At 36.2% G+C, this 26028-nt stretch overlaps 1 protein-coding gene and 1 pseudogene across 3 annotated transcripts in view; both read right to left on the reverse strand.

The window, feature by feature from the left end:
* The window catches only part of Tspan7 (tetraspanin 7), a 144479-nt gene that overhangs the window by 105874 nt on the left and 12577 nt on the right, over positions 1 to 26028 (reverse strand). The window lies entirely within an intron of this gene.
* Positions 1 to 26028, reverse strand: part of LOC147824344 (phosphatidylinositol N-acetylglucosaminyltransferase subunit P pseudogene) — a 52769-nt pseudogene that overhangs the window by 14164 nt on the left and 12577 nt on the right. The window contains exon 2 of the transcript XR_015442435.1: positions 1 to 26028. This exon is cut by the window's left edge and continues 14164 nt beyond it; it is cut by the window's right edge and continues 12108 nt beyond it. The product of XR_015442435.1 is annotated as a phosphatidylinositol N-acetylglucosaminyltransferase subunit P pseudogene (transcript).

A 26028-nucleotide genomic window follows, 5' to 3' on the forward strand; every position in this document is an offset into this window, starting at 1 on the left:
TGAAAAAGAATTGATATTGATTTTGCACAATTACTTGCAGGTTATACTATAAAAAAGAAATGCCACTTTTAGAGGCCAGCATTACGTTCTTATAAAAACTAAACATACTAAAAGAAAAGTACAAAAAACAACTCTCATGATCATAGATATATAAATTCTAATTAAAATTTTAGCAAATTGAATCCCACAGTATATAAAAAGGGTAATACATCATGACCAAGTAGTTTTTCCTAGGAATGTAGTAGAGGGGAGTCAGAAAAATGTTAGAGAAAAGTAGAATCCAGACCAGAAATCCCAGCTCCAATGCCTTAAAATTATGACTGGTTAAATCTTTATAGAGAAGTAAATGGACATTAATGTCAACCTTCTCCACAGCACTAGAGCTATATATGAATTTGTCTTGTTTTATCAAACTCATAATTTATATAGCTCCTACCCATAAATTAAAAGGGGAATGAAAAATTTGGTAATCTGCAATAAAAACAATTGATTGCTAGGTTTAATTTATAAATACTCTTTAAAAAATCAAACAACACTAACAGAGAAACAGAAAAAGTAAAGACAATTCATGAAATATAAACATTTTTTGTTTCACCTTATAATTTTAAAAGTATATATAATTAACCGTTTTTTTAAATCTTGGAATTGTAATTTTTTTTAAATGTTGGCAATGGCAAGAGTCTTATATGTATTTTCTTATATAATTAACAGGGGCATATATATAAACATCTTTTTGGAGAGCTCTTCTAGCTAATTTTTAGTATTTAAAACATTCATATTTAATTTGCCTCAAGGAAGTTAGCTTAAGCAAATAATGAAATGTAAAGGCACAGATTCAAGTGCTGCTATTCATAATCTCATATCAGTGAAAAAACTATCAGCAACCTACATATGCAACAGCAGGAAAGCAGCCAAATAAATCTCATGATGGAAAAATATGTAGCTATTTAATAGGATTTCTTAAATAATTTTTAAGACATGGGGAAATTGTGATTGGATAAATCAGGATACAAATGTATTCAATGCAGCATGATTCCAAATCTGTCTCACTGCCTTTTGTGTGTGTGTGTGTATGGGGGGCGGTTAATGGGGATTGAACCAGAGCCTTCACAGTAAGCTATATCCCTATCCCTTTTGTAATTTTGAGACAGGGTCACATTAAGTCACTAAACTCTCCAAACTGGCTTCAAACTTGTGATCTTCCTGCCTCAGCCTCCCAGAATTCTGGAATTACTGGCCTGAACCACGAGGCCTGGCTTTGCTGTTTAAGTACTTTTACCATATTGTGACCTCTTAGTGGCTCAGTGCCAATCAAGTAACTAAACAACTAAAGCTTTCAGCACTACTAAATAGAAATTCTGAACTCAGAAATTCAATTCATCCTTCGAATTCTAACTTGGCCTCACCCTGAGGGTGAAATAACCAGAAATCCATTAGCTAAAGAGCCTCCATGTCATGTAAGACACTAAAAGTAGATGGCAGAAAAAGAGTAGCCAGGCAATGAAGGAAAGTAGAGGCAAGTGGGGAATTTAAATGCCTGATACTTTTGTGCACAGTCCAGCTCACTATCAGTAATAAACTGAGATCATTCTATTAGTGCTCTCTTTCAAAAAAAAAAGTTAAGCCCACTTCAAAATATCACTTCTTCTGGACAAGGGATTCACTCTTCTAACTCAAGTCCCAGTGGGTAAAGATGGCACTTAGGATAAAAGACTAAGGAAGAAGGACGGAGGACAAACATCCTCCTCTGCCAAAATACAGTCTTTTCTTAACCTTTGAAATGTTGTTTCAAAAAAGTCCTGATTTTCTCAAGTGGAAGACTATTTTTATCACTAATGTTCTAAAGTACTAAAGTTACCATGTGGGGCAAAGCAAGTAATCCCAAAATTACGTAGTGGATTTGGCAGGATTATTCCAACATGATTTCTTTCTCTAGCAGTTCTTGATTCTGGATAAGGCTAAGAGGAAAAAAAACAGCAAACATAGCATTTTAAACTTGTGGGTATAGTCTTTTTTTCTTTTCACATAGTATCATTTCAGTACAGCTGATAGCTTGCCTAAAATAAACCCACAAATAAAATCAGCAAGATTCCTATGGCTTTTCTGAGCCATGGTCTATAGTATTGAGATGTAAACACTTCTAAGTGCTTCCATACTCCAATGCAAACTTCATTTTTTTCCATCAAACAAAATTGTAACATTCTCTTTATACCCCCATGATAGGAACATAAATCAAAGAGTAAATGCTGACCGCTTTTCCATCTAATTTCTCTGTGTTTATCCTTGAGACACTTTAGCATACTTCTTATGAAACCCTGAATATTAATTTCATCTTGACTGGAAAGAGAATTAAAGGGAAAGAGAGAAAACACCTGCCAAGCAGTCACAGTCACTTACTATTTCTAAACTCATCTTAAACCATCTCCCAAGTTCCAATTTCAGCAATTAGAGGTCAAGGCAAACCTCTCACTCTATGAAGGTGGTTTAGCGATGGAAGCATGGGTTTCCATCCACTTTACCGCAGACAGGTCTAACTACTTAACAAGATTAAATTCAACCACCAAGCAGCCAGTATTCTAGAAATTATCACGTAGAAGAGAAGTATATGTTTCGCTTTTGCTTCAAACATCTAGTTTTATTTTATACCTGCAAGAACAAAAAAAAACCCTAGAAAAGGCAATAGAAACCTAGAAATTTATAGACATAAAACTCTGTACTTTATAATAGAGGCTAATATAGATTGGCTGTTTTATAATATGGAAACTATCATCTCAGCTAATCATAGTTCTAAATGTGACCCTCTAAGCAAACTAAAGCACCATCAGATGATTAAACAGAGCAAAATTCAGAATTCAGATAAAAGGTGTCATCTTTCATTAATTGCCATATATATTCTACCTATTAGTCACAAGCTATATATCAGTACCTGAATTACTTCAAGTTTCCCTTCTGTCCTAGAATATCATTTAACAAATGCATATTTGACACTACAGAGTTAAAATGTGAACATATTTTAAAAGGTTACGGTGGTGGTCACACAACTATTCATTTGTCACTGTGACCATTAATCATAATTGTCAACTTGTGGATTAAGAAACACCTAACAGATTAGTATAGTATACTTCTGGGTGTGTCTGGGTGAATTATGGAGGCGTAACCTTGGGTAACCCATCTGGTCCCTGGCCCTTCCTCCCTTGTGTTATTACCTTCCTCTGCTCTGCTCCCACATGCCCTTCAGCCATAATGTTTCTGCCTTGAAGGCAATGGACCATGAACTGAAACCTCTAAAACTGTGCGACAAATTAAACCTATCCTTTAAGTTGTGGGTGTCAGGTATTTGATCCTGTTGATGGAAAAGCTGACCAATACAGTAAAAATCAATCATATTATATATTTAAAATTGGCAAATTTTATTGCACATGTGAACATGTGTATGTATATAAAATCTCTACAACAAAACTAATTAAATAACATTAATACTACAGTATTAGAGCCCCAGGGAACATGAATGTGAAATGATAATTAACTTGTAAAACATGGTAATAACAGGGAATAGAAGAAAACAGAAAGAAAGAAAGAAAGGAAGGAAGAAAGAGAAAGAAAGAGAGGAACTTCTTTACACCAAAGCAGAATTTCTCAGTTTCAGAATTATTGGCATTTGGGCCAAATAATTCTTTGGCTACCCTGGCCACTACAGGATGTTTAACAGTATCCCTTTTTTTCTACCCATTAGACACCAGTTGTGTCTTCCTCCTTCAGTTGTGACAACCAAAAATCTTTCCAGATATCACCAAATGTCCTCTGGGGGTGAGGTGAGAACAAAACTTTCTCCAGTTGACATTCTCTGCATTAGACACTTATTTTTTAAAAATTGTGTAAATTCAGCTAAAGATCATGGTGAAAGGTGACAAGCCCAGAGAAAAGAAAGTAAGTGAAGAATGTTAGTGGCTTACAAGTCATTTGGGACACATTCAAATATAGGTAATCAATAGAGTAAATGCCTTCCTCCCTAGCTAATGAGCATGTGCAAATTTAGAAATATCTCAAGTGTTCTTTTCCAGGAGTCATCCATTAAACATATGTGTTAAATTTCATAGCCATAAATTATTGCCATTGACTAATTCTCTCAACAACTTAATAAATCGGTCATTTGTTCAAGTAGAACATGGAGGAGTTAAAGAATCAATCATATACTCTGAGGACAGAATGAAACCATGCATTAGACTTTTAATAAATGATTTTCCAAGAAATTTATTTTTTAAAATTCAAGTCCTAAGTCCAACATTTAGCTAAATTAAAAGAAAAAACTTAGTACTCCTACCTACTAATTAAACTAACAAAGTGCATATTAAATTAGATCCCATGAGGAACAGACTCAGGATAGATAATTTGACCTTTTTATTTCCTAACATATGACATACCAGGTTAAAGAAATAAACTGTTTTAAAATTCCAAATTTGGAAAAATATTCAAGGAAATAACTCCCAAAAGAAATTATACCTAAAATATTCAAAGCATTTCTGATACCAAATATTCTACAACTTCCAATTCTGCAATCTGAGGCGAAGCAACAAACATAATACTTTATTAGACATATAGATGATGGTTGAAAGAAACATGAGCAATCCATCTAGTTCAATGACAGGTCTCTGAACCACGGAGAGGATTTGAATGCAGTAGAAGAGCCCCCCTGGGCATTTTTCGGACTGTTTAAAAAAGTTCCTACACCAAGGCTTCAGATCATAGTGTTAAGCTGCAAGGTTCACAGAAACCAAGACAAAGCAGTCAGATGGATGAATGATTTAATGAAGTTACATATTTTTATATTGAATTGTATAAACTACAAACTGTTAATAAAAACACTTTTTCCTAAAAGTACAATGTATTAATAAAAAAATCTTTCAAATCAGAGGAGTTAGGGGGAGAATAAGATGTCTCATGGATCCAAGTGAGACATGGCTATAATACTGATATAAAATTGGGCAACAAACATATGAAAACATATACTTCCTCATTAATAGCCAGGAAAATGCAAATCCAAAGCACCACAATAATATTACACATCCACTAGATTGGAAAAATATCAAGTTCAACAAGAGCAAGTGTTTAGGAAAATGTGGAATGACTAGAATTCTTTCCAATGTACAACCATTTTCAAAACCAGTTTAGCAGGATCCATTAAGTTAAAAATGTGCCTATATCTTCACACACATTTGACAGGAATCATGTTCATAGGAGCATTATTCATAAAAGCAAGGATCATTCAAGTTTCAGAGAGCCACCCCAATGTTCAATGCAGAATGGAGAATTTGCTGTATAAACATAAAATGAAATAATATACAGCAATGAAAATGAACAAACACAGCCCAAGCAGCAACATGGATGGATGCCAAATGACATTAAGAGAAGTCACAAAACATAGAGTACTATTCAATTTACATAATGTTCAAAATAAATTATAAAAAAGGAAAGAACTAGGCCATTTAAACATTCATCCATAGGAAGTACAACTATAAAGAAAAGCAAGAAAGAGTTTGATCAGTAAGTTTTCATAGAGTGCCCTGTGATTTGGGAGAGGGGAAAAAGTAGGGTATAACAGAGAGGGCAACTTACATAGCTTCTGAGGGCACTGACAATTTTCTACTTCTTAACCTGGGAAGTTAAACTGTATATGAATATTTCCACCATCCTTTATGTTTCTCTCACAACATAAGGATTTCATTTGTCAAACACAAAACAAAACACGCAACTATTTAGACAGATCTAAGTCCACACCTAAATAACATTAACTGGGAAAAGCAGAACTCAGTGTGTTCAGGACAAGTATAACTCCATAGATTAAGAAAGTGCAAAAACCACAGGCTATTTGGAAGTGATGTGACAAAGTCATGCTCATTAGGTATTTTTTCTGTAGGTTCATAATTTCAATGATTTTATTGATGTCACATAACAGATTAAGTCTAGAACTGGTGGTGTTCAAAAAATCAATATACAAAAAGAATCCCAATTGACAATAGGTTTAGAATAACCACAAATCTCTGAGCTGATGTTTAATAAGCATTGTCAGAAAGCAAACAGCCAAAGTGAATCTGCGAGCCTTAAGATTATATACGTTGATATGGGTTGAATTTAGTACTGAATTTTATTAGCCATGGAAAAGTTTTGAGTGACAATTATATTTCATGATAAAATGTTTTTATTGTCATTTCAAAACAGGGTACTGTGCTTTTTTATATTAGTGGCAATCATCCTAAAAGTAAAGATAGCAACTGTTAAGTGTCAATAAGACATAAAGTCAGATCAATTTAGAAAGCGGGGAAATTTTCAAGGGAGATGAGAGAAGAAAAGAATCATTCAAGTTTCAGGAAATGGGAGAATGGCCTATCTCAGTGATGGCAAACCTATGGCATGCGTGCCAGAGCAGCAGGCTGTTTATATCACTGAAAGCTCTAAAAGGTTCATTATCACTGGCCCTATCTTAATTTCATTAACTCATCCTAATTACAATTATGTTAACAATTTAGGCTTTAAATCATAGCCATCGCTTAATTGCCCACGTTTGTACTATTCCAGATGGTCCTTTTACATTTCCACTCCACTATTTGTATATTTTCCTCAAAAACTTAGGTTCATGCTTTTCCATGCTAAAAGAATTAGTAATTAGGAGGGCAAATCTGGTGCTGTTGTGAATAGGAGGAAAGTGATAGCAATCCAAACCCTAAATTGACTTCTAAATTACCTGCTTCAGCAGAGACAGCTGGAATAATCAGGTTAAAAATTGTCATCAAATGCCAAAAAACAAACAAACAAAAAACCCCCAACACACTAAATTCTGAACCACCTAGATTCTAGATTATGAACGTCCTCATCCTTCAGGTCTTAGCTCAGATGTTACCTATTTGGAGACACCTGATATGATGTCTCTATCAAGTGGGCCCCTAAACCACTACCTCATGAACTCTTCCCTCACAGCTCTTAGCACTGCTTGAAATTATCATCGTTTTTTTTTTTTTTGTCTATTGTTCTCCCTCCCTAGCAGATCATCGTGTTCATTCTGTTCAGTTAACTCCTAGCACCTGGCATTTAACAGGCACTCAATATTCATAGTATACTCCTGGAATAGTTGCAATGAATAAATGGGGAAAGCTGACAAGGAAGCAAATAAATTATTACCATACAACGCAAGAACCATAATAGATGGCCAAAGTTCAAGGAGGCATAAAGGAAGGAGACTGACTATAGAGTGACAGGGAGAGGTTGTCACGAAAGGCAAAGCTTCCTAGAGAATGTACGAGCTGAATGAATCTTTAAGACAAAGGAGAATGACTAATCAGAGGAACTGGAGCCAGTGACCAGAATGCAAGCTAAAAACTGAGGTGGGGAGAATAGGGAAGGAGTGAGGATGGTGAAGTGATAATCAAAAAGGATCTTTTTGGTGACATAAGGATCTTTTATCAGCACACAGAAAAAATATTTGAATTTAGTTTTGTAGGTAAAGTAAAACAACCACCAGCATTTATCAAATCGTTTCATTTGGAGTAACTACTTCAACAGAACAGACAGGGTAAAATAAGGGGGAAAGGGGTAGGGAAAACAGGAAACTACTGTAATGGTCAAAGTGAGAGACACATTAACACACTATATACACGTATCACAATATTGCAATAAACTCCATAAATGTGAACCATTACAATTTTTTTTAATGCTTTGAAAAAAAGATGGTGGGAATGAGATGAGGAAAAGGGAAAAGATGCAACAGAATTGAATTCAATGGGACTTGGTGATTCACAGTACATGAGTGGGGGTGAGGCCAAGCAAGAATCTAGGGTTTATAACTTGGGCAGCTGGATACAACAGATATGTGAGAGATTTGGGGAAGCTGGGAATGGGAGAAGAAAGACAAATTCCAGTTTTTAACTGTTGCCGGGGAGTACTGGGGCCTACTTTACATGCAAAAGACATTTGGCATTTTCTGCCCAATTTAGGTTTAATTTGAAAGTAGCTTTCTCTGTCTCTCTGGCCAATGCCCCTCACCTAGAAATAGATGTTTTTCAAATACAAGTCTTCCAAACATCCTTATTAGTCAAGTCTTTACAATCATAAGGATCTGATGAAGATGGAAGTCAGAGGCCCCAAACAAAGAGAGGTTAGAAAAATATTGCCATAGATACACAGGAACACTTGATTTAAGCCAGATCTACTGAAGCTAATGGCGAAGTTAACAAACCCCAAAGTCCAAAAGACTTCTTTCTGCCACTGGATAGATCTAGGTAAGAAGAATGCTATCATAGCTGGGTGTGACTATAGATCACATATGGATCTAACTAACATAAGTTAAAGGAATAACTCATTATATTAATGAGCTATGTATTTGTAATGTATGATAAATTATTAGCGTTGCTATTGCTGGGTAGTTGGTCTTATAAGCAGAAAAAGAGGCCTATCTGTAGACCTCTTTTTTTTTTTTCTAAAATGTGATTTTAACAGCCTAAGAAAATTTCTTCTTTAGAACTAGACTTTCTTCAATGCTCTCTAATGCCTTAAATTATTCTCATCAGAGATAATATAGCTAATTCCCCTGATGTAGGCAGGAATTTTTCTTGCCATTCATAAGGGGTACAAATGATTGGTCAGGTTTTCTTCCCGGGAGCAAGCTCAGGGAGAGGAAACAGGATCACCCCAACTGACAAACCCTTACTTGGCAACTGTACCAATGAACCTTATCTGTGTGTCCATGTGTGGATTAGGTAACTGTTTATCTAGTGGCAGCTCCATAGAAAAATGCCTGATGATTCCCACTGCTTTCAGCTTTGTTTCTTTTTTTATTTTCAATATTCAATTGAACTTTAAGAGATCAACTTACATATTTTTACATCTTAATACTGGGTATTAATAAAGCAATAGTCAATATAATTACGGTTAAAATTATTCTGTCAAAAACTTAGAAATAAATGCTTGATGTTGGTATGTTTACACAACTCAATTTTTGGTGTAAGGTTATTTGTTTGCAAGAAAAAACATTTGGTTTACTTCATTAATAGGAACATCTCTTAACGCTGGGATGGACTCTTCTTGGTATTTCTTCTACTATTGATTTTTACCATAGTTGTCTGTGATTGCATGAATGGAGTTGAGTGGAGAGGTGCTCATCATGTTAATTCCAAATAAGAGTACATAACCAATTATTACAGTAATAAGGAGGTAGACAGGCAATGCAACTGCCCAGTACTTTGGAGGACAATAGGTTAAGCCTAAGGAGTGTAGCCAAGATTCAGGAATGAAAGCCCACACAAGATAAAGTATGAAGCCAAACTGAGAGCTTAAGAAAAGTACAAAGCCATAAATCGCTCTTTCTGGCAATGGCAATGGTGAATTTTCCACCATTTTCCCCGTGGCTTTGGACAGTCTTGGGTGCTGCGCAGGTCGACACGGGCCTCTTCGACCCCTCCACCACTTCAGTGTAGAGTTCTCTGCGCAAGCGTCAGCCTGGGACACGCAGTAGGGGGTTGCAGCAGAACCTAGGGGGCGGCCGATGCAAGGTGACCGCCCCCACCCAGGCACTGGCGCAGCGCGACCCTCGACCCTCGCTGGAAGCCGGGGCCCAGCGAGCGTGGGGGCGGGCGGCGTCGAGTCTCAGCTTTGTTTCTTTAGAGCAAAGAAATGAAAAAAAGAAAATCTGAAACTCCAGCAGCCTTTAATGCCTTGGCTTCTGGCTTGTTCAAAGTAGTGGGGGGCTTACTGCCACAGGAACCAAGCTCACACCCTCACCATATTCCATTGCAGCAGGATAAATAACAGTCATGCTGAAGAGAAAAAAGATGCTTATGGATTCGAACTTTTGCGAGTGAATGAGCAGGTGTCCAGTTGTTAACAAGAGGACTGTCACTGGCATTAGGGTCTCTTAGATTGTCTTCTCCATCTACTATCTGTAAAGCATTGTAATTCTCATTTGGGAGACTGAAGTTTTGAGTTAGAAGGACAGAAAACGATGTGACAAGATGGCCTTGGCCTTAGATTTCTACCAAGAAACAACGTAGGATAATTATTCTCATGGCAGTTGTAAACTCTGATTTTGGAAAACTGAGGCCTCTCGCTTATGAATGAAGCCTTGGCCAGTTTATAGGAGCCAAGGTTGGAGCCGAGAAGAATTCTGCAAAGGTTTACCATGGAAACATATGCTCCTGAACATGCAGCTCTGAGCCCAGGGCAGGTGATGAGGTCCAACTGAAACCTCACTTTAGACATGACCTGGGCCACACTCTGGATCTCAGCTGCCTCCTCTCAAAATGAGGAGCAGTAATTACTACCCAACAGGTCAATATGAGGATTAAACACAATGATGCACATGAAGTACTTAGTCCTATCCTTGACCTTTATTAAATGCACAAGACTCATACTGTGGTGGTAGCTATTAATAATAATAACAACACCACCTAATTCAAGTAACTGTATACCGTGGGTACTCCCTTGTTGCTGACAGGACTATGCATAACTCGGTTTGCTCCATATGGACAACAAAGCCCTTTTCTCTCTTCATGTAGTAATAATCCACTCTGAGAATAAACATCTAAATAAAAAATAAGAATAAATATTCTCTCCACTCAAAACCACTATTGTAAATAGGAGCCAAAAGCAGCTAGCAGGGCCTGTGTCAGCCTGGATTTCTTTCTTTCTTTTTTTTTTTCTCCAGTACTGGGGATTGAATTCAGGACCTTGCACTTGCCAGGCAGGTATGGCGCCACTGAGCTACATCCCCAGCCCTGGATTTCTTTATTCTCATTAAATATTTAAAAAGAACCAAAATATATAAAATCTGGATTGTTTTCTATTCGCTATGCTGCACTGGAGACTCCCTTACTCACATGGTAAGGAGACACGCGATACATATACACCAGTGTTCAATGAAGCACCACTGCTTAGAAACAGAAATAACTCGAGTGTTCATGGGCAGTACATGGATAAATGATACATTCACACAAAGAACAAACTAGAGTTTAGCAAACTTCTATAAAGGGCCAGATAATAAATATTTTAGGCTTTTCAGGTCATACAATGAAGAAGCTGAGAAGATGCCACCCCTAAGTATGCTGACTCATTATACTGATTATTTCACATTGCAAACATCTGAGAAGCCATAGTTACAGCAAGGTCTCTCTGACCTGCATTTTCTTCTATATTCCAGCCATCAAGATTCCTTTGGGAGGGGCTGTGTTCCCCATATCACGATGAAAAAATAACCCTTTATCACCATACTGAAAACTTTCTGCAACGGACCTGCACAAATAAACATACTGAAATAACCCTTATTATCCACAAGCTTTACATTAATGACATTATTACAATTTACTGCCTATAGTCCAAATCTCTTAGTCCTGTCACTTTTTCACACCTTTAATGGGTTTTTTTTGTTGTTGTTGTTTTTTCTTTTTGTCTAAAAAGTATAAAAGATTTCTGCTTTGGCCATATCTTTATGTCTTCGCTCTCTTGTCAAGGTCCCTAGGTTCATACAAAATAAAGTAAGCTTGTATACATTTCTCCTGTTAATCTGTCTTGTTTTGATTTGGCTCCTAGATCCAGCCAAAAATTCCACTTAAGAAGTAGAAAGGGTAGAGGTGTTCTTTAGCCTCCTCTACAATGGTCTCTGCTACAACTGCTATTTTGCTGTGAAAGCAGCCATAGACAATAATACATAAAATTTATTTACAAAAGGAAGTGGCTGGCTAGAATTGGCCCATGGGCCATAGTTTGACTACCCCTAAACACCTATCAACCTGGAAACACATCAAACAATAGTAAGCAAAAGTCCAAGTTTCTAAACAATATATACAACATGAATTACTTAGGCAGAATTTAAAATATGAAAACAACTTTATAATAATCAGAGATATGTAAATGAGTATATGCATGAAAACAAGCCCAATTGATGAACTCTGAGCTTATGACAGAGAGAAGGGGATGTTAGGGCACCAACAGTAAATTTTTCGTTATTTCTTTAAAAACTAATCACCTGAGGCCAAGATCTAATAAAGCTGTCTTAGATATACAGGTAATTATCATATTATTCTCTTGGTATTATACTTAAAATAAATCCCCCAAAATTGAATGCCCAGTAGGAATAGGCATTTCCTTTAAGAGGTAAGACTTAAAAGTCAAGTAAAATGTGTTTTTACTCCACATTAATTTAATCCAATCACTAAAATGGACTGGGTCAATGAATTGCTACATTATAAATGAGATGATGTAGTTTTTTAAAAAGGCATTCCAAATTTGAGAAATGAAAGAAAACAATATGCTATAAAATTTCCATAGCATTATTTTTGAAAAAAGAATGTTTTTCATTACAAAAGTTAATTAATTTTGTATGTTAGGGGAGCAGAGAACGTTAGAAAATAAATGCACACAGAAAAAAGTAACTCATAAATTATCTACTGCCCAACCATTAACATTTTAATATGGGTCCCTCTCCAGTATTTGTTATATGCATTTTTTTCTTTACAAAAATGGCAAACAATATACACACATGTTATCTGTATACTGTTCATTTGAACAGGTTTTTTAGAATATTCATTTTTGTACCTCTTTTCCTCTATTTTTATCTGAAAATAATTGGCATGCTACATACCCAGAGTTCACATCCAACTTCTTAAAAGACTTTGATCTGAGTTCCCAACCAAGTACATTTCTCCTCCATTTGTCATCTAGACTTACAAAAAAAAAAGCAACAGCAGCCCCCCAAGGACTCTTTGAGGCACCACTCAGAGATTAGCATGTTTTAAGTCATTTATAAAACTGTCAGGCTAGCTATCACCTTTGTATACCAGAACTTTATATATCTTTTGACAAATACAACACACAAAGCAGTTACCTGTTTGTCCTCAAAACATTTCTGAAGAATATAAAATAAGATAACTGCCAATCTCACTTCCCAAATACAGCAGTTGCTGTTAAGAAGATTAATAAGTAACTTGCTCAAATAACTTGCTCCTACCTTGTAGGAGCACCTTTATCCCTTAGACAAGACTTACTGGAAATTCAGGCTTCCATTACCACTGCTGGCCAAATGCTTTGCTACACCTATTTTCAGCAAGCAATTTAGCATTAACTGCGTTTAGAACTCTGGGCATACTGCACAGTTGAAAAGGATATCATTTACTATCTCACGTGTCTCAAGTGAATTCAGGGGCTTTTTTCAAGTTTGCCTCTCAACCCCAACCTCCTCTTGTAATTCTAATCACATCTTCCTAACTACTTCAAACATCTGTCCAATCACACTTTTTGGTTAGGCAAGGAGGTTTAAAAGAGAAGGAAAGGAGGAAATGATGAGGATAGGAATGACATCATCCATGTGGCCAAGCCTCCCCCAGAATCGAGACAAGTCACTCTCAAAGGTCAGAGGGGAAAGGCATGGGCTGCTGGAGAGCTATTCAGGAGCTTACACAGGACACTGACCCAGAGTTCATTGGTCCCACTCCAGCTCTCCAGCACTGTCATGTCTGCTACTTTCTTGTGGGTTTCTTTCTCTTTCAGCCTCTATGCCAAGCATGTGTCTCCTATCCTGAGTTCAAAAGCCTGGAAAACACCTGCTCCATTCAGGCCATACAAACCTGATCTCAGGTTCCACTGACTAGCCAACATAAAAATATACAAAAGTCTGATCCTTTCCCCAGGTCAACCAACTGTAACCACAGTGGGAGGTGAGGAGAACTAGGAAGAACAGAGATGATCAAAAGCAAAGAACTGCCCAAGGCTATTCCCAGGTCAGCAAGCTAATCTGAGAACCAGATTATCTTTTAAAAAAAAAAGCTACTCTGCCTCAAACTAAACATGTACAAAATGGAGCACTTCATATTAGTCTCAAACCAGTTCCTTCCACGGTTTGCATTTCCATGAGGGTATCACCAGTCATCCAGGTTCTTTTTTTAAAATTAATATTATTGGTACATTTAAGGTATACAATATAATGACATTCATCACTGGAAATTTGCACCTTTACATAATCCATCTTGGTTCTTATTTTTTCTCCATTCCCCTGCTCTCCCTTCAACCCCTCCACCAATCCCTATCTACAAAGACTTTGTTTCCATTTTTTCTTTTTCTCATATTAATTCCATTCCCTTCTTTCTTTTCCCCTACCCCTCCCACTTCCCCTTTCCCTTTGCACCTTTTCTTCCTATTTCACATCATCTATTATACCTTTTAGTCCTTATTTACACAATTCGTGATAGCTAAAACTTGGAAGCAACCCAATTGCCCATCAACTGGAGACTGGATAAAGAAAATAAGGGTTTTTTTTTAATAAAATGGCGTACGACTCAGCCATAAAGAATGAGAAACTAGAGACATTTATAGCTAAATGGATGCACATTGAGGCGATGCTCTTAAGTGAAATAAATAGGACACACGTGTAAATACCGAATAGTTTCTCTAGTGTGAGAAACTGAAAGTGTAAATCAACCAGGTTCTTTAAGCAAAGAACAATGGGGGTCACACTCACAGATAACCTTGCTACATTTTAAAGTAAACATCCACCATCCTCCACTTTTCATTCCCACTGTCACCCTCTGTTAGATCTTCATTCTCATCTAGTTAACCTGGTTTTCACTACTTCTTGCCTTTCCTATTCCAACTTACTACTTACAGATTAGACTTGCAAAGCACAGCTCCCAAATTACTGCTCGCTAAAAAATAAAATATGGATTAGTCCCCAACCCCACCAGCCAAAATAGGCTCCAAACCCTAAACCTTGTAGTCAACCCACAATAAGGCCATGCCTTCTTGCCGGGACCCCTGCAAACTTCTCCCTTTACTTAAACTAGACTTATTCTTGTCCCAAACACAGGTCTCTACCTAGGCCACTTCCTCCATCTGATAGCCTTCATTGTTGTTCCAGACAACCACTTGTCAAAATCCCATCATTCTCCAATTTCACTCTACCCACAGGACCTTTCTAAATTCCTCACCCAGGTGAATTCTCTCCCTTGGTTCCATGGCACTTAATTTAAACATACACTACCTTTAGCTCCATGCTATCCAAGAGAGATATATTGGCAAGCCACATATCTAACTTAAAATATCCTAATAACTACATTCAAAGTAAAAAGAAACAAGTGAATTAATCTTATTAATACAACTTACTTAAGCCAATATACCCAAAATGTTATGATTTCAACAAGTAGTCAATATAAAATGAGATATTTTACCTTTTTATACTAAATTTTAAATGTCTGGTATGTATTTTACACTTAAAAACACATCTTAGTTTGGATTATCCACATTTAAGTGCTCGAGGAGTAACCTTATTGGACAGTGAATGACTAGAACTTTCAAACTAAAAAATGTGAGGCTCGCTTCTTTCCCGCTCCTGTAGGCCCATGTTAAACTTTACACTTCAAATTTGGGAAGGAGGGGTAACTGGGGATTGAACCAAGGGCCTCTGCACTGAGGTATATCCCCAGCCCTTTTTATATTTTTTGAGAAAGGGTCTTGCCAAGTCGCTAAGTGGCACAGGCTGGGCTTGAATTTACAAGCCTCCTGTCTCAGCCTCCCAATTACAAGTGTGAGCCACCGTCTAGCCACTTCAATTCTTGGGGGTAAGGATTAGGCAGTGATGGCAAACCTTTTAGGGACAGGTGCCCAAAATTCAGCCCAAACCCCACTTATTTATCGCAAAGTGACAACACTGCACTTAAACCTGAAAACCAAGGTTTTAGTTTAGAAAAAAAAAATACTCATACATTAACATCGTTTGTCTTAAGAGAAAAACAAATAATACATGTGCTGTAGGTTCGTCACCACTGGATTAGACCTTCTTTATAGCTGTATTCTATAGAACTGTAGAACTGCAGCACAGCCCATGGGTCTAATCTGCGTAGCCATTTGCTTTTATAAATACAGTTTTATTGGGATATAGTCTTGCTCATTCATTTACACTACTGTCTACATTGTTTTCATACCACAACAGCAGAACTGAGTAGTTGCAACTGAGATGATATGGCACACAAAACCTAAAATATTTACCATCAGTTCCCTATACACAAAGGGTTTGCTGACCACTTTCTATAGCAATAATTTCCCAAGTGTGGTTAGTGGGCCACTGCCTGTCAGCAAACTACATTATCAGCCTGCTTTGAGTTGGAGCTTGAATCAGAAAGTAAATAGACATTTTGTACGAATGTTTGAATGAAAGAAGCAGTATATAAACATTCTGACACAAGCTCCTTATCTTGCCATAACGTTTAATTGACCTTATATCTTTTGCCATATAACTTTTAAATTTTTATAATCAAATATGTAAATATTTGATTTAATTGCTTCTGAGTCTCCAGTTTATTAGCCAGTTTCTCTGATTCCTATATACCATATAGGGTCTCTATATTTTCTAACATGATTTTTTAAATTTTATACTTGAACAGAAGTTTTCATATTATTTATTTATTTATTTTTGGTACTGGGGATTGAACTCGGGACCTTGTGCTTGCAAGGCAGGCAGCGGAATCACTGAGCTAAATCCCCGGCCCTAAAGTAGGATTTTTTTCATATAATTTAAATTAAGGCTCCAATTTTACTCTCTTCCATATAGATATTCAGTAGTAATGGCATAATTTAAACCTAGTCTTTTCTCACTGAAAGGAATGCTTCTTTTCATTTACTAAATAATACACACTAGAACTTTTTCTGGACTATTTAGTGCTCCACTAATCTGTTTGTCCATTTCTAAGCCAACATCATATTGATTAGTTACTTTATAGTTATTTTAGTTATGGTTGTATTAATTAATTTGCTGCATAACAACAGTACCACACATACAAAGGCTAAAACAAAAACACATTCACTATCCAACAGTTTTTGTAGGGTCAGGAATCCAGATACAGTTTAACAGAGCCTTTTGTTTTAGGGTCTCTTAAAGCTTCAATCAAAGCATGAGGTGAGACTGTGGTCTCATCAATGGTCCAAATAGGGAATAATCAATCTGCTTCCAAGATCACTTGACTGTTAGCAGCATTCAGTTGCTTGCATACTGCCATACTGAGGGCCTCAGTTTCCTCGTGGCTGTCAGTGCTCTTAGTTCCTTGCCAAGTGGCCCTCTCCATGAGGCCACTCACAGCATAGGAGCTTGATTCTTCAAAGCCAGCAAGAGACAGTCTCTTAGCAAAATAGACTTTACAGTCTTATGAAATATAATCACACACATGTATTCACATATATTTAATCACCTTTGTTGTATTCCATTGGTTTGAAGCAAGTCACAGGTCCGACTTACACTTAGAGAAGGGATCACACAAAGGCATGAACAGCACGAAGTGAGCATCATGGAGGGCCTCTTATAGTCTGTCTGCCACAATAGTATTTTCTCACAATAAGTAAGGCACATTCTTCCCTTTTCAAATTTCTCTTGATTTCTCAGGTATTGGTTCTTCAAAATAAGCAATACAATTTTATCAAGTACTACCATCTCCCCCAAAAAGTCCTGTTGGAATTGTATAGGGAAATGTATTAACCCATTTTCAGAAAATTGATATTTTTAAGAGGCATAAAGGGATTTATTAGGCAGAATTTTTAAAGTACACATATGCTCAAAAGAGAGGCACACTATAGTCTGATGCTGGAAATATTTGTGTTTCTGACATAAAAAATTGGAACTTGTGAATCTATAGGGGAAAACTGGCATTTTAATATTAAATTCCCCAATCCAAGAATACTTCATTGTCTTTTAAAATTATTTTGGTCTTATTTATGACCCTTGATAAGATTTTAGTTTTCTTCAGATAAGAGTCTTGCATTTCTTGTTAACTTTATTCAGAAGTAACAATGGTTTCTGTTGCTATTGCAAATGAAATGTTTTCCTCCTTTCTTTTTCTAAGCCTTATGTGCTGAAATAATAAAAAAATTATTTTTTGTATATTTGCCTTGTATCTAGCCATCGTATCAAATTCTCTGTTGTTTTACTAGAATCTCTGGAGTTTTTGGTATATAACAACTGCATCTGTAAAAAGCTAATTTTCTTTTTCTAATATTAAATATTTTTGTCTTATTACATTTGTTACATAAATCAAATCATACTGATGGTAAACAAAAATCCCTATCTAGTTCTGGACTCTTATATGATCTTAGTATTTTATTATTTATTTGAACAAATACTGTTAGTTTTAACATTTGTCAAATGGAAATCATCTTTCTTAAAAAAACAAGAGTGCATACTCAGTCTGTAAAGAGATAAAACACTGGCCAGGGATTTTGCTCAGTGGTTCCGCTGCCTGTCTCACACGAGCAAGGTCCTGAGTTCGATCCCCAGTACTGCAAAACAAAAAACCAAAAACTCCATTCCTTAATTTTGGAATGTGTACAGTGACTTTCTTTGAACAAGTACAGTATGTAAAAGGGGAATAAGAGTAACTTATAGTAGAGAAATATGGGAAATGATCTGAGCCAGGTGTCAAGGTCAATATCAACAGTGATAAATCATGTTGATAGTATATACTTGATATAGGGTGATGAAAATAGAACTCTACTTCTGTGGTCTTCACGTGTACTCATGAGAAACAAAATAAGACAAATCAAAACTGAGGGGCATTCTACCAAATAAATAAAATAACTAGCACTCCTCAAAACTGGTAAAGTCACCAAAAATGGGGAAACTGAAAAACTATCACATTCAAGAGGAGCCTAAGGAGAAATGACTACTAAATGTAATGTGGTAGCTTGATGGAGATTCTGGGACAGAAAAATAATACTAGAAAACTAAGGAAATACAAACAAAGTATGAACTTTCATCAATGAAAATGTATCGATATTGGTTAACTATAATGAATATATCATATTAATATGCTAATAATATAGGAAACTATGATATATGGTAACTATGCTGTCTCAATTTTTCTGTAAATTTAAAACTGTTCTAAAATTAAACATTTCTTTAAAAAATAATGGAAGTAATCAGATTCATATTTATTCATCCAAGATAGGAATATCCTTATCTCAATGACAGAATTGACCTCAGTGACCCAAACTCAATATACTGATGGTTCCTATTCAAACTTCTCGATAATAGCCATTCTTTTTAGAGTGAAATGAAATCTCAGCATTGTTTTAATTTGCAATTCTCAAATGACCAGTGATGTTGAACATTTTTTTGTATGTTTATTTGCCCTTTGTACTTCATCTGAGAAGTGTCTATTCACTTCAGATGCCAATTTTTTGATTGAGTCTTTAAATTTGGGGGGGTCTAATTATTTTTGAGTCCTTTATGTACTCTATATATTAGTCCTTTGTCTGAGGAACAGCTGGTAAAAATTTTTCCCACTCTGTGGGTTGTCTCTTCACTCTGTTGGTGGTTTCTTTTGCTATGCAAAAGATTAGTAAAATGAGATTCCAGTTGTTCATTCTTTGTAATATTTCTCGAGTAATAGGGGTTTTGTTCATAAAGTCTTTGCTATACCTAACTATTCAAGAGTTCTACCTATTCTTTCTTCCAGCAGATTTAGTGTTTCTGTTTTAATATTTAGATCTCTTATCCATTTAGATTTTCATTTAGTGCATGGTGCAAGACACGAGCCTAGTTTTAGTCTTTGGCATATGGCAAGCCAGTTTTTCCAGCACCATTCATTAAAGAGGCTTTCTTCCAGTGAAGGTGCTTGGCCCCTTTGTTAAAGATAACGTGGCTGAGTGTGTTTGGAGTTGTTTCTGATCTTCTAATGTGTTCCACTGATCCTTGGATCTGTTTTTTTTGCCAGTATCATGATGTTTCTATCATGGTAGCTTTGTAGTATGATTTCAAGTTAGGGATTGTGATGTCCCCTACCTTGCCTTCATTACCCAGAACTGCTTTTGCTATTCTAGGTCTCTTCTGGTTCCAAATAACTTTTAGGACTGTTTTCTCTAATTCTGTAAGGTATACTATTGGTATTTTAATCGAGATTGCATTAAATCTGTTTAACAATTTTGGAAGTATGGGCATTTTCACTATATTGGTTCTTCCTACCCAAGAACAAGGGATATCTTTCCATTTTCTGATATCTTCTTCGATCTCCTTTTTCAGAGTACTATAGTTTTCAATGTAAAGGTCTTTTGCTTCCTTTGTTAGATTGATTCCTAAGTATTTCATTTTTTTTATGCTATTGAGAAAGGTGTGGTTTCCCTAATTTGTCTTTCAGTGAGTTTGTTATTTGTGAACAGGAATGCTATTGATTTTTGAGTGTTGACTTTGTATCCAGCCATGTGACTGAACTTGGTTATTAAATCTAAAAGTCTTTTGTTGGAGTTTTTGGGTCTTCTATGTAGAATATGATGTCATCAGCAAATAATGATAATTTAACTTCTTCCTTTCCAACCTTACTCCTTCTATTTCTTTCTTTTGTCTAATTGCTCTGGCCAATGTTTCCAGAACTATATTGAATATGAGTGATGATAGTGGACATCCTTGTCTTGTTCCTGATTTTAGAGAGAAAACTTTCAGTTTTTGACCATTTAGTATGATATTGGCTGTTGGTTGTCATAGATGGCTTTTATCAGATTGAAATGAAGACCATCTATTCCAATTTTCTGTTGGGTTTCCTTTTATTTCTTTTTTTTAATTTTGGTACCACGAATCAAACTCAGAACCTTGTGCTTGCCAGACAGGTTTAGCACGACTGAGCTACATCCCTGGCCCTCAGATGGGTTTTTATCATGAATGGGTGTTGGACTTTGTCAAATGCTTTCTCTGCATCTATTGAGATGATCATGTGATTTTTGTCCTTGGCTCTATCGATATGGTGTATTACATTTATTGATTTGCTTATGTTGATCCATCCCTGAATCCCTGGGATGAATCCTACTTGGTTGTGGTGTATAATGTTCTTGATGTTTTGCTGCATTCTTTTTGCCAGTATCTTATTGAGGATTTTTCCATCTATGTCATTAGTAAAACTGGCCTGTAGTTCTCTTTTTTGGTTGGATCCTTCTCTGGTTTTGCTATCAGGGTAATGTTTGTTTCCAGGAATGACTTTGGGAAGACTGCTTCCCTTTCAATTTCATTAAAGAGTTTGAGGAGTAATGGCATAGATCTTCTCTAAATTTCTTTTATAATTCAGCATGACTCCATCAGTACCTGGGCTTTTCTTTGTTGATAGATTTTTAATTACATCTTCAATTTCATTGACTAATATTGGATTATTTAGAATTTTTGTATCTTCTATATCTAGCTTTGCTAATTCATATGTATCTAGGAATCTGTCCATTTCTTCTGTGTTTTCCATCTTACTTGAGTACAGGTTCTCAAAGTAGGTATTGATGATCTAGATTTCTGCAGGATCTGTTGTGATTTCACTGTTTCCATTTTTAATTGCATAGATTTGAGTCTTTTCTTTCCTTTTGTGGCTGGGCTGTGGGGAAAAAGGAACCCTTTCGCACTAAATATTGCATTATTTCTCTGGTATCAGAAACCAAAAGTGTAAATAAGGAATGTATAATAGATATTGTGAAACAGGACAAAAATCTTCAAATGGGATGGGGAACTAGTGAGTGGGGAGGAGGAAAGAAAGGAAGGGAAAAGAAAAACAAGAGAAAATCAGGAAAAATGGAAATGAAGCTTTTGTAAACAAGGAGAGGAAGAGGAGTTGAAAGGAGGGGAGAGGAATGGGAAAAAAAAGAAGAATCAAGATATATCATGTACAGGTACAAATTTCCTATGATGAATGTGATCATTATGTATATCTAAAATGTACCAATAAAATTAATTAATTTTTTAAAAACTCTTATGGAATTCCAGCTCTTTTTGCTAGCGACCTCAAAAGTGAATAATCCTTAATTTCCAGAGTGAAGAGTATTCTGAACAATTTACTAATTTAACAAATAGTGACACAGAGCCTTCAATGTGCAAGGAACTAAGAAAAAAAGCAATACTCTATATCCTAAGGAATACTGTTGCCAAAACACGTATGTGTCACAATCTAGTGTACTAAGTACTTCAATGTCACTTGACTGTTAACATCTGACTGAGGTAAGTGCAGATATCCTAAATTCTGAAGATGAAACTGAGGATAAGAGAGACTATGTGACTTTCCTAAGGATACACAGCAAATATCCAAGCTAAGCCTTCCATAGGTCTAATTTCAAATCCCCTACAATAGAAGGCAACAGACTATCAATGTGTGATACAGTTCAGAATATGAGATAGAAATTAGGAGAAGTCTTTAAAAGCTTGCTCAGAAATATAACTTGAACCCAAGTAGACACGGGCATGCAGAAGTGATGTTTAGGAGGAGTTTCTACTCAGCCTCATTCTATTAAGCTTGGTGGAAACTGTTCCTTTTCAACCCAAAGGAGTCAACCTTTGCAAGGTCCTAGGCAATCCCTGGAAATCAGTAAACTCTCGATTACTGTTCGTGGAATGTTTATAACAATGAATTTACCCAGGAGTTCTACAAATCATCATGATGATACTTGGAAACAGAAGTGAGGTACAGAAGCAATTTCATTTCACCAAGATGTTAGAATTGGCAGCTTCAGATAACAAAAGTCTCTACACTCCTAGAATAGAGAGGAAAGATTAATTATTCAATAGCCATGGTAAGTAGTAACTACTTTTCAAACGATTTGATCAATGGCAATTCACCTCATTCCAATCAATGACAACTCAACTCATTTCTGGGAACATACTTCCAGAAGCAAACTACAATGACAGCCTCATACAATTCAAGGTCAAGCAAACAACAGCAGGCACACTGCAGTGAACATGCTTCAGAGAGTCCATGAAGAACAACCTCACCCAAATACCCAAGGTCAAGTCAACCACTCACATCCCTGTAACCAAAACAACCTCCAAATACCACCACGCTTCCTGAAAAATATCAATGATTGGCTTATTTATAGACTGTGTTTAACTAACACAACTCTTTCTTCTTACCTTAGCAAGTAATAAATTCAGTTTTTTGTTTTACATATGAGATAATGGCCTTATCTTTTGACAGAAGGCAAACTAGGACTCTTCCTAACTTCTCAGAGCAAATGTGAGCAAAATAGGCTCTCCATAAGGAATGCAAACTCCAAACTCCAAGAGTACACTGGGAGATGTTGCCAGGGACCAGTTCAGTGGGTACACAAAATATAAAACTGGCTATATTTGCTTTGTAGAATGCTTATTTAAAACCAGTTTTATGGTACCACATGTCACATCAGAGGACAGCATTCATTAGGTAAGAATTAATTGATATGAATTAATTCATAACAAATGGCAATCATAGACCACAGAGCCACATCCCAGGAATCAGAATCACTTTGTAGATAGCTTTATAAAAATTCACATACTCAGGCCCCTCTCCACATCAATTAGAATTGAAACCCCATGAGACAGGATTATTTCTTTTAAACACATTCACAATGGGGCCATACGTGCCTTCTTGTCCCATCTTGGTTCAAGACACCTGATGGCGCAGTCATGCATGTACCACCTGTGGTTCAAGCCAGTGGGAACGTGTTAAAAGGCCCTTAGTGATTCAGACAAGCATTTTTTTCTAGTCAAAAATGAGTAGCACGGTCTAGGAGTGGCAAGGCCATCTTAGTTTACAGAGAGACACTAAAGACCTGGCCCCACCTCTTAGGCAAGGAAGACCAAATCAATAGGCCAATACTACACACTCCCTAGCTACCTCCAGATCCAGGAGACTCACGATGAATAAGGCCTGATGTTATTTACTGAATTCTCTCTGGATCAGTGGTTCTCAATTCTCCTTGCACAGCTGAACAATCTGGGAGCTTATTCTAAAAATATCAATGCTGGCAGATAAATTGAATCAGTATGTTTTAGGATAGGATCTCTAAATATATTTTTAGAGCAACTTGGACAATTCTGATGGATAAAAGGGTTAAGAATCACTCATCTAGATTGTTCAACTAGTATACTTGTGCCTTACCCCATCATCCTCTGGTACCTGAAATTTCTCCTAAAAGAGATGATGATGGGAAAAAAGCCCAGCATACCTTGCAGAAAGCACTAAAGAAAAAATTTCACAGTAGAATGTCGATCTTTAGTTCTATCACTAAACTATTTAAAATGCTTACATGTTCAATTCACCAAAGCATCAAATGGGAAAACAAAATAAATGAAAAACCTTTCCTATCTTCCATCCCTACATCATTTTCTTGATGAATACTAGGGCATTATATAAAAGAGGACAAAAATGTTCAACCAAGAATGAAAAGCATTTTGTCACCTCAAGGGAGATAACAGCCAAAGGAAGAAATTTAAGAGCAGCAATTCAAGGATTGGCTTGCCATCACAAAGAGATAACTCAAATCAGAAGCTGCTGTAATATGACCAAAGGAAAAAAAAACAGATAAGAATATATTTTTAAAGTATTCTTCAAATTGGTTTAGCAGTGCATTAGTCATCTATGTCAAGGGTTTGGCATCTTTAAACAAAGAAACATACTTACAGATGACTTCTAATTCTCAGAACCTTCTGAGTTACTTACTTAAAGCAGTACATAATTCTGAACAGTTGATGAATCATCATAATGTAGCTCATGGTAATGTCAAGTCAAGAATTCTAGCTATGATTAAAATGGAGAAAAGCATTTCATCCTATTTAGACAAAAATTCAGCTAGTATGAAGCAACTACTAAATGGAAAAGGCATAATGTTCCTTAAATGTTATAAAGGGGAGTGCATGTATTCTAACCACATATTGCATATGGGAAGGAAAGTCGATTAAGTGAGATAAGATTCCAGATTATAATATATAAATCCCATAAGAAACAGGAAATGTTCTCATCGTATTTACAGAAAAACAACAAAGTAATAATCAGTTTAATATCAAGTCCCCCACCTCTCCTCTCCAACACACAAACCATCCTGTAAACTCTGTTCTTCCACAATTCATACAACAAGATCTGAATTAGGTCAGAAGACACATTGGAACTTTACCTGGTAGGAAGAAATGAAAAGGACAGAAAAAGCAACAGCGACCTTCAGAGCTTCATTCACATTTGTACAGTCCCTTGATGACCAGATGACCTTATATAGGATGTCCCTTAGCAAGCCTGTTCCAACCTAGAATACTTCCCTTCTTGACATCTAAATGCTTTTTAAAATTTTTTAAATGATACCAATATTTATTAGAGTAGCCCAGCTATTGCCATTTTAGATGATCTATGCAGTCACTCAAAATCAACTGCTTATTTAATTAATACCATGTAATACAGAGATACAGATACAAAAGACTTCCAGTTAAAGATGATGGATTGAACACATCCATTTGCCTTGGCTATCTTCCAAAACGCCACAGAAATGACACTAAAAGGATATTTTTAAACCCACAATAATAAAGAAAATGAAAGAAGAGACAACTACAATGAAATCTTTGAAGGTAAGCAAATGTCAAAGCTTATGGCAGCGGTGAGAAAAGCCCAGAATAAGTTATTTGCACCCAACACCCTCAAAAGATTCAGGAGATACCAAGCTCCATGTACCCCTAGAACTAGGGATGAAAGAGAACTAAAGATAAGGAGGATCCAGTAAAAACTTTTTTGAGGAGAAATTAGCTCCTCTCTAACTTCTTGTCTCTGGCTTCTCTCCCATTCTCCCATGTGTTCAGATATTTATTCTTTGGAAGGTGAAAAGAAAGTCTCTGAATTGTGAACACAAGCATGGTGCATGCAGATTCTATGAAGAGAATAGGAACTTAGAAAATACTTATATACTGTTGGTGAGATTTCCATATTTCTACCTTCTTTATTCAGAAGAAATTAAAAGATTCTTCTGTAGGACATCTGATTAAACCAAGAGAAAAGACCCAAAGATACTGACCTTGGCTACAAAACTCAACTGCTTGGCCAAACTGTCCAATTTATAATTAGCAAACATGGGAGTGGGCTCATGCTCATAACTTCCAGTAAGACTTTTAATGATTCCTCTTAAAAATGTACAAAAAAATGAATAAAACAAGAGCAGAAACTTGAGATAAGAGTGTAACATGCAAATAAATAAATGGTGCAGTTTGGAGAAAACTATAAAGGAAAAAACCAAACTTTTTAAAAGTCCCTAATATTGTCA

Source organism: Heterocephalus glaber, unplaced genomic scaffold (assembly GCF_053883595.1).
Source record: "Heterocephalus glaber isolate CG9 unplaced genomic scaffold, H.glaber_assembly_v1.0 deba00001547, whole genome shotgun sequence".
Lineage (NCBI taxonomy): Eukaryota > Metazoa > Chordata > Mammalia > Rodentia > Bathyergidae > Heterocephalus > Heterocephalus glaber.